The sequence below is a fragment of the Camelus dromedarius genome, chromosome 11 (assembly GCF_036321535.1).
Source record: "Camelus dromedarius isolate mCamDro1 chromosome 11, mCamDro1.pat, whole genome shotgun sequence".
Taxonomy (NCBI): Eukaryota; Metazoa; Chordata; class Mammalia; order Artiodactyla; family Camelidae; genus Camelus; species Camelus dromedarius.
This window is the reverse complement of record NC_087446.1, coordinates 9,231,496-9,242,131: the sequence shown is the minus strand read 5'-3', so window position 1 is coordinate 9,242,131 and position 10,636 is coordinate 9,231,496.

Here is a 10,636-nt window from a genome sequence, read left to right as displayed (position 1 = left end):
AGCCAATCTTGAGAATTCTGTTCCTGATTTTCCAGCCTCCCTTGCAGCTAGGGTAGCCACGTGACTCAGTTCTGACCAATGAGATCTAAGCAGAAAGCAGCTGGTGGGGTTCTAAAAAAGCTTTTTCTTTTCTTTTAAGTCAGACACAAATGGCGGGGCCCCCACCTTTCTTCCACCCTCCTCCTGCCTGGAATTCTGACATGATGCTGGAGCCAACCGTGACAGCCATCTTGTGCCTCCTCTGGGCTCCTCATCGTGCAAGAAAAACAGCTGCTCAGCAGCAGATGCAAACCTCCTCCTCTGTCCCCAGCCTTCCAGTCTCTCCTCCAGTTCTTCACCCGAGCCATCGATGACCTCATTTCCTGTTTCACTGAGTAATCAAAAGAGACTCCAGCAAGGCCAACATCCCTCCTTTTAAGACCAAGTTTCCATGGCGCTCTAGACCCAACCCCTGTCGTCTCCTCAAGGACACACCTCCAGCATTTCCCCTCTTTCTCCTTCATCTCCATTTCATTTTTCCCCTTCTGAGATCATTCCCATCACCACACACGTACTGTATTTCTCCCTCTTAAAAAAATCTTGACTTCACATCCCCAATTCTCCCCTTTCTTTTGCAGAAAGAAAAAATACCAAAAGAGCTGTCTTTATTCACTCACTCTAACTCCTCTCCAGGAGGCCCCTATGGCCAGTCTTTGCCCCTCCTCTCCACTCCTTGTCAAGGTCACCAGGCTCTCACCTCACCTCTGACTTGTCCAGTCAGCCACCTCAGACACAGCTGACCACTGCATCCCTGAAAACTTCTCCTCTTGCTCTCCTCCATGTGAGTGTGAGCTCCATGAGAAACAGAATGTTCATTGTCTTGGTCCTGCTCTATCCTCACCACCACAGGGAGAGAAGGGTCAAGGCTATTCACTGAATTATTGAAGAGGTTGCTAGCTGTCCCCCAATATCCACTCTTGCCTTCCTCTACAGTACTAATGGAAGTTTTGTTGGAATATGAACATAGCTGCCCAGATAAAGACTACATTTCCCAGTTTACCATGCAGATTAAGTGTGGCCCTATGACTGGATTCTGGCCCAGAAAATGAGACCAGAGATGAGTTGTGCAATTTCCTATTCATGCCATCAAATGGAAAGATGCATATGTCTCCTTTGTTTTCCTGCACTTCCCAGAGGCTGGAATGTGGATGCAGTGGCAGGAGCCGGAGCAGCCATCTTAACCACTTGAGGCTGATATGGAGCCACTTGAGATTGAGGAAGGCAAACAATAAAATAAAAAGCTGTAGCCTATCAGCGCTGGTCACGTTATGCTCAGACCATTCTACAAGAGAAAAGTAAATTTCCATCTTATTTAGATCACTGTTATTTAGACCTTTGTTATAGCAGACTGACCTATATTCTCAGGAATGCACCTTTATTTATTAAAGTTCTTGTAGTTGGATATTTTCCATCACCTGCAGCCTGAATTGTACATGCACAAGGGAAATGTGCTCCATGATTTCTTTGGGTTCTGTTCATCACTCAATATTGACGCTGCAAGAAAGAACATTTTTGTTTAAGTTAATGGTAACTGTGAGCTGAGATGTGGACTGGAAAGGGACACTGGGCTCAGGACTGACTCTCCGCCACCTGTGGGCTGCAAAGAAGGGCATAGCTGTGTGCATGGAGGCACTTGTTCAGGAAGGCCAGCACTCAGCACTTGGTCACAGAGAGCAGCTAGCAGCCAACAATGTGCCTCCTGATCGTCATTCAGGGAGAAATGGAGAAAATAAGGAAGTACAATCAAACCAAAGCCACTGAGTGGATGCCTTTTCCACAACTGTCGAATGAGATGGGCTGAGCAAAAACCTGCTTTTCCAACCTGGGCAACTCTCGCTGTTGCATAAAGGTGCCCATCAAGTTTTTCGAAATGAGAAACAAGATTGAGTGTCTTTCTCTATAACACAATGATGCCAGTGAACACCATGCCTTTGATTTTTTTTAAAAATATGACTTGGCTAGACAGTTGGCACCTTGAATAATCTCTGTCATCCAGGGGGCCACGTGACAATTTTCACCTTTGATAAAAAGATAGCTGGGTTTTGTTAAGACCAAATGTGAGGCACATTTCTTGATCCCCAAGAGCCGGATGCTGTCCCAGTGTCCCAGCACTTGACAATTTTCTCCACTTGCTCAGGGGGAGAAATCAATGACACAGCCACAAGGACATTAAAAGCCACATCCAAGAGATGCTGCTGAACAAGGAGGAATCCTCTCCAGTGTGAAATGCAACCAAAGCCAGGGCCGGGCCGTGGTCCCCACGCTTTCCGGTTCTCAAGGGTGGCACCTTCTCTTCTGATGGGCGCTAGAAAGAGGCTTCCATGAGAAATCGCTTCTTTATCACCTCAGCACCATGTCTAATCCTCAAAGCCCAGGACCGCCTAATCGCTACCAGGCACTTGTCCCCACATCCCTGACAACCTGTGGCTGACTAGTGGGTGGTCAGGTTTGGTGAAATCAAGAGAGAAAGAGAAGCAGCTGCCTGGCTGGGACCCCTGGGCTGCTGGTTAAGCTGACTCTTCACAGGGCCAGATGGGAGGCCTTGTCCTTCCAGCAAGGATGGCTGAGGGCCTGTTATGTGCCAGGAACACAAGGGCCTGGATGACCAATGTGAACATAAAATAAAAATAAAAATAAACATGACAGGAGGACTACAAACAATATCATCTCTCTCAATGAGACAAAGCCTTTTATCTTATTGTGGTAAATACATGTAACATAATTTACCATTTTTAAAGGTACAATTCCATGGCATTAAGTACAGTCATACTGTTGTGCAGCCATCACCACCATCATCTCCAGAACATTTTCATCTTCCCAAATTGACATTCTGCCCCATTAAACACTAACTCCCCTGACCCTTCCCCCAGCCCCTGACCACCTCTCTCTGTCTCTATGAATTTGACTCTTCTAGGTACCTCCTGTAAGTGGACTCCTATACTGCCAAGAGTATATAGTAGGGAAAATCAAATTTGATTGGAATCAGATCTGGAAGTTTGATTGATAAAAATATGGAAATCGAATTTGTCCTTTTGTTTCTGGTTTCCTAATGTCTTCCAGGTTCATCCATGTGGTGGCATGGATCAGAATTTTATTCCTTTTTTAAGGCTAAATAATATTTCATTGGATGTATGCATGTTTTTTTTTAATACGTTTTGTATTTTGTTTACCCATTCATCTTCAGATGAGCATTTGGGTTTCCGCCTTTTGGCTACTGTGAATCACACCGCTATGAACACTGGGGTCCAAGCTGTTTGAGTCTCTGCTTTCTCAGAGTATGTACTTTCAAACTCCTTTGGGTACATACCTGGGAGTGGAATTGCTGGATCATATGTTTATTTTACTTTGACTACGTCTGACCAGCCTGCTACACATCTCCCCGCACAATAATAGTGACCAGTCATTAGGGGTCCCCAGGTGCCAGCGGCATTCTAAGCACTTTACATGAGTCAGTATTCAATCCTCACAACAACCCCCATTTCACAGGTGAGAAAGTAACTGCAGCTCAGAGAGGCTGAGTAGCTGCCCCAGGATCACACAGCGGGGAAGCAGACTAGCCCACACTTAGCTCCCCAGACTGCCTCTCGAAAGGCAAAAAGACTTCCCTGAAGACACTGGAGGTAACACCAGCAAGGGGTTGACATCCCACAGTCCACAGGATCCGATATTGTCCAAAGACACTCTTGGAGGCTAGGATGCCACCAAGGAGTTCTCCCTCTAGCTCTCCTCAGGTGTCCCTGAGTCCTCCTCCTCCTGCCAGATTCCTACAGTGCTCCATCCCACCCCACCCCCCTGCTCTCTGCAGTGACAAATTTCTCCTCCTTCTGTAAAGCGGTGACTGACACACCCAAGCCATCCCAGTGGCCTCCACAGAAAGCGAGCCCCTTCAGACAGCAGCTCTACCTCCCCGAGAGCAGGCAGGGTTGTAAGCGCAAACATTTTGTCCCCTTTGTCACATAGAGTAATAGACTCTTGAAAAATCACATACTCAGAGGATCACAGCTGAATCTTATAATCTGAGACTCTCCATCAAAGAACCTTAGAACCATCGACTAATAAAATCTTGGAGTCAGTGACTCAAGAAGCCCAAAACACTACAATCTCTCCATTACAGACTGGACAGTGGTTGATGTCATGGAAGCAGCCCAGGTCAGCAGGCTGACACAGGGCAGGCCAGGAGAGCGAGGGGGTCAGCATTCGGGGAAGCAAGGATGCCTGGAGGGTGCAGAGGACAGGGTGGGGGTGGAGGAGAGAGGCTCAGCCTGTTGACATGCTAGAGGAAGCAGTTGGCGGGTGAGCCCAGGCTCTGTTACTGATGGTTTTTAATTATGTAAATCAGCCCAGGGCCTGCGTCTGGCACAGGCTTGGCATCTATTAGCTGGCAGCAGAATTAATCAATAAATAACCAGCTGGATGGGGCCTGGGCAGAAGCACCCAGCCACACCCCCTCCCCCTAGAAGGGTCCTCCCAAGCTGACAGGGGTGGAGGGATTACAGGAGAGCTGCAGCTCCCAGCTGTCAGGGCAGCTGCACACACGTACACGCACGTGCATACGCATGCACGCTCCACACATGTGGCTTTGGGCGCGCCACGTATACACACAGGTGGACACATCTGCACACACAGACCCTCCGCTGCAGCAGCCTGCATGTGCCTGGCACACGGAGAGCCCAGCACATGCCCAGGAACACAGCAGTGGGAGGCAAGTCCCTTTTCGACCTCACACTTACCACCTTTTAGGCAAGACAGAGCTTTGCAAGCTCACAGCCACTGCATTTCACCTCCACAATCGCCCTGTGAGGCTGGCCGGCTGGGCTGAGGCCCCTGTTTTACGGATGGGGAGACTGAGGCTAAGAGAAGGGATTTGCCCAGGGTTATATCCAGGAGTCTTTCCTCCCCATCCCAACCCCCATTCAAAGGTTCAAAGAGGCTGAAGACTCAAGAGAACTAGGGAAGAGAAGTGGGGGATACTGGGGACCCCAAAGCCACATGAGCAATGTCCCCTCCGGCTGAGAGCAGGGCAGGCTGGGCAGCCCAGCGGGGGACAGGCCAGGGCGGGTCCAGGCAATGGAGCCCGGCGCTGTGGCCCTGTCCGCTCCCCTAGGGAGCTGTGATGAATTGCTTTCTCCTGCAGCTGGTGTGCTCACTCCCGCTCCCCGGCGCTGCCCCCATAAATCAGCCTCCTCATCTCAGCCTTGGCTGTTCTTTGATCACTTTCCAGCATCGGGGGCTGGGGTTTTTCACCATCCCGAGTGGCAGGAGGAGACTCGCAGGGAACATCGTAAAATTAATGGACATGTTTCCTCTTCCCTTCTCCCTTCTCTCTGCCTCCGGCTTTCTGCTGGCCTCGACTTCACTCTGGTCAGGCTCACTAGACATTGGATGAGGGAATGAACCAAGACGTGAATGAATTCTTGAGATGTGGGGCTGTGGGTCTCTGTCTGTGGGTCTGGCTTACTGTGTAGCTGAGGTCAGCTCTCAGCATTCACTTCCCTCAGCCTCAGCCGAGGGGCTCCCGGAAGCACTTGAGAGGCAGGAAGAGGAAGCAGGAAGGTGCCCTCTTGGTCAGCGGGCCCTGGGGGAAGCTGGGAAAGGAACCTTAGAGCCAGGGGCACCCTTTTTGGAGCCACCACTCCCTGAAGCAGTGACAAAAGCTGCAGGCTTCTGGAAAGGTCTAGGATGCCCAGCACTGGGAATTCAAAACCGTATAGAGCAGTGGTTGGTGGTTCAGCCTCTGGAGCCAGCCTCCTCAAGCTCAAGTCCAGATTCAGCCATTTAGCAGCTGTGTGACCCTGGGTAAGCTCCTTCACCTCTCTGTGCCTCAGTTCCCTTATGTGTAAAGTAGGTTGAGTTATAGTACCTACACCGTAAGTGAGTGGGTACATCCTCTTTAGAAGAGTCACTGGTGAGCACAGTTAAATGCTCTAAAAATTAGCACTTGTGCCATAATTCAAGGCATGGTGCACAGACATTCGTGTGCATAAGAGTCCCTGGAGGGCTTTGAAAACCCAGATCGCCGTCCCCCTCATCCCCTAGAGTTTTGGCCTCAGTGGGTCTGGGGAGGGGCCTGAAGTCTTCATTTCTACCACTTTACCAGCTGATACTGGGACCACTGGTCCAAGGGCCACATTTTGAAAACCCACTGAAGCCCATGTTGGTGCTCAGTCTCCAGCTCAGCTCCCCACCCACTCTATAATTTGGGAACCAGGGCCCAGACAAGTGAGCTAGTGCCCAAGGCCACACACAGAGAGTGGCTCTGGCTTGGCCTCTGGGGGTAGCCACTCTCAGCAGGAAGAGGAGGGCCCTGGAGGTGGAGGCGGCTCCATCACCACCACCTCTTCACCCCTCCATCCCCCCACCCCCACCCCCTTTCCCCCATGGCTCTAGGAGCAAAGAGACAGAATTTGCCTTCCCTGCCAGAGGTAATCTTTTAATCTCTTTGGCTTTAATCTTGCAGCCCATCATAAACCCAAATCCGCACAGGGGAAGGAAGGGGGCGGGGGACACAGATCTCGTGTCCTGGGGAGGCTTTAACTCTGCCCTTCCCCATGGATCTCCCATTCCATCTCTGCCTTCCTCGCCCCCTGCTCCTGGGAGACACTCCTCATAGGGGATGAGGAGGCAGAGAGAGAAGCCAGATGAGGTTAGACCAGATGGACTCATGTGTTAAAAAGACCCCTTTGGGGGGCAAAGCTTTCTTAAACAGGACACAAACAATATTACAAAAAATTATGAATTGGGCTTCATTACAATTAAGAACTTCTACTCAAAGACACCATTAAGAGAAAGAAAAGCCAATCCACAGATGCAGAAGAGATAATTCAATACACAGACTAGTATCCAGCATATATAAAGAACTCCTACCAATTAATAAGAAAAAAACACAGTTAAATAGGCAAAGGATAGGAACTGGCACTTCACAAAAGAGAATATCAAAATGGCCAATTTGCACATGAAAAGATACTCCACATTAGTGATTACTAGAGATACTCAAATTGAAAGCACAATAAGCTACAATTCACACCCAACAAGTGGCCAAAATTTTAAAAAGACTGATAGTATCAAATATTGGAAGGATGAGCATCAACCCTCCTTACGTAGCCAGTGGGACTGTCCTTTGGTCCCTGGGCCTGGGTCACCTGGAGCTGGCTGGGCCTGCTGGAGAGTGTCAGGAGGTCTTCTGAGATGGGCCACACTCTGCTGGCCACCCACATCCTCATGACTCCAGGATACCCCAACCTGCCCTCCCAGGTGGACCACCTGGACCCCCCAACTCAGTGCCAAGTTACAAAATCACCACTGTCATCACAATTTCTTCTGGAACATACCTGCAAGATACAGAACATCATTCTTGGCGGCTTTCTCCCTCTCCCCTCCAGAACCCCTCCATGGTTGTCTAGCAGAACCCCCTTCCGTATGGCTGGAACTGCCACAGATACTAAAGGAGAAATAAAACCCCAAAATAGCTGGACCCTGGAGGGCCTGGGTCCTGGAACTTCCTGCTGGGTCTCCTTCCCCTCACCTTCTCTGGTGGTTTGTTTTGAAACAGTCACAGAACCTGGACAAAGAGATGGTTTTCACCTTGGGAGTAAGGTCACAGGACTCTTCTATACTCTGTGGCAGAGGCATAATCTCCTGTCTCCTATTTACCTTAGTAGTAAATACTCACTTGGGTCCAGCCAAAAGATTCCATTTTCCAGCCTCCCTTGGAGACAGAAGAGGCCAATAAGGGATGAGTGTAACTTGTTACGTGGGACAGAGGGGAACATTGTGCCAGACTGTGCCCACCCCACCCAGGTAGTAGATGTAATGATGGAGATCCAGCAGCCATCTTGGAGCATGAGGTGCCCCTGAGGATGGAAGCCACATGCTAAGGTTGGTGGGACTAAGAAAGAGACGGAGCCTAGGTTCCTAATGAATTTGTTGAGCCCCTCACCGGTCCTAAATGCCTACCTCCTGACATCCTTTATGTAAGAGGGAGATAAGCCTCAATCTGGTTTAAGCCACTGTTATTTCTAGTCTCTATTATCAGCAATGAGAAGCAATCCCTCACTCAAACACAAAAGCCTTGTGAGGGAGATATCACTGCGCAACCTCCACCTCTTGCACCCCAGTTTTACAGTTGCACCCCCAGCCGCTCTGCCTCCCTCTCAGATATTCATGATGCCTGAAAGTATTCAAATCCCAGCTCCCAGACACTGTGAATCAGCCTTGGCCTGCCCTGGAGGGGACCCACAACCCAGAGTTAGTAGGGCTCCGCACAGAGCACTGGAGCTGGAGCTGTGGTCACAGTGCAGTGAGACAGCAGAGTACTCGGCTGGACCTCGTATCTCTTGTAGAGGTAAAGGGGAGGCAAAGAGCAAACAAGCAATCGAAACGAATACTAGCCTGGTAGGGTACAAGTCTCCTTTAAATTTGCCCTCCCCTGTCTTTGCCTTGTGAAACGGGAGGTTTGCCTGGGTCGCTTACAAGATGGGGAGCCATGAAATCCACCCTGAGGCCAGGAATGTCCTACAATTCAGGGCATAGCAGCTGGATACTGGGCTAGGACACCGGACAGACTGGGTTCAAGTCCCTGCTCCATGAACTGTGTACTCTCAAGGCAAATGCCTTACCTTCTTCGTGCCTTAGTGTCTTCATCTGTAAAATGGGCACCATAAGGTGGCCGTGAGGGTTACAGAGCTGACCTGGGAAGAGTTTGATGCCTGATACACAGGAGGAGCTTCTACATATCAGCCACTGTTGACACATTCATGTTGAGAACTTTCTTAATTGTATGTTTGCTGTAGGAAACAATTTCCTCAACCAGTTTTGGAACATTTCATCTGCTGACTCCACATTCGCTGCTCTGATCGTAATTAACCTGGTGGAGTGTCTCCCGGCACCAGGAGGAAGAGCCCAAAGCTTTTCCTCTTGCTTAGGTTTATGCAAGTAAAACTAAGTGGTGATTATCCGCGATTCATTTGTCAAGCACAAGGTCAAGAATCTCAATTTGTCCGTGTCACTAAGGCAGCATCAGGAAGTGCCCTACATCCCAAACTCTCTCTCTTCTGACTGACAAATTCTACCATTAGAGCCAGAGAACCCCTAGGAGGAGAAGCAATTTAAGAGCAAAGCATCTTGGAGTAAATGCACGTATCCAGGTCAGCCAGGGGTACTGAATTATGTCAAGGGAAGAGAGGGAGGGAAACGCCATGGGCAAATTTTTGGACCTTCTTGGGGGTGGTTGAGGATTCTGCAGCCGCTAAAAGCCATGAGCTCAGTCTCATCCACCTACGCAAGCCCATGAGCGTGTGAACACACACACACACACACACACACATGCACATAATCGCTTTACCCCAGCAGTAGGGGCTTAAGCTGCTATCTAGGCTGGCACCATCCCCGCCCCTAGCTGCACCAGCCACCTCTGTCCCAAGGTGGGGTTCCCAGAGGCTCAGCAAGGAAACTCTGCAGGGCTGGAAGCTGAATCCCACACAGCTAGCAGCTACCAGTGGTAACATCAGCCCTCCCTCCCTCACACACACACACACACACACACACACACACGCACCGAAACATAGCCAGAGACAACACACCAGACGCAGACGCGCACTGAACTGTCCTCCCAAAGGCAAGACAAAGCCAGAGAGACTGCAGGTAATTGTCTTGTCTCAGAAAATGCCACAGCTGCACACTCCCAGAAACAAGGGAGACCTGTGCACAGAAAACGCTCACCCACAGACCTGCTCCCCTGGGGTCTCTCTGCCCCCAGAGTCTTCTCCCTGGGAGCCAAACCCAACCAGGGTTCCCTTTCCTCCCCTACCCCCTTTCCCAGGTACTCAGGCCCCCCGGGAACCTTCACCCTCCCATACTTCCTCCATTACCACGGCTCCCAGGACCAGGGCTGCAGATAGTAGGTGCTGGACGGCAAGCCTCCCCCTCCCTTGCCTGGGGTTCGCTCCCCACATCTTCCCTCCTCAGTGGAGCTGGAGGCTCTTCTCGTTTTCCAGCAAGTGTGTGAAAACTCAGATTAGAGCAATTAGAGAAGAGTCATCGGAGGGCAAGGCAGGAGCCACCACCGCACCTAATTACCAGCTCCAGCAAGGCATCCACAGACCCACTCGCACAGATTACAAATTGGCACAAATTCCAAAGCAGGAAGGGGTGGGGAGGGGGGAGTCAGGTTCCATTTTGGGTTAGATTTCCTTGTTTCTGTTTAAGCCTATTCTCAGATGTTTGCAGCAGTTTTCACATCCATGCTCCCAAGAGAGGCAGGCAGGGCAGAAATGAGTTCAGTCCCATTTCATAGAAGGGAAAACTGAGGCTCAGGGGAAGAACAGTTGCAGAAGGCCTGGTCCACCCAGACTGGTCTTCCTAACTGGGGGTGAGGATCAGGGTAGCCCTAGTCCTGAGGAGAGGCCCCCATTGCCCCATTGGCCCTCGCCTCTCCCTGGAAAGAACCAGCAAAGGGTTGAAGCACAGGGCAGGTTCAGAATCGGCCAGAGGCACACTGTCTGATGCTCATGGTGGACTCAGCATCCGCACATGGCCTTCACCAAATGGCAAGATTATTTAATTGATGGCTGCTGCCCGTGCTGCTCCTGTGTCACTGAGC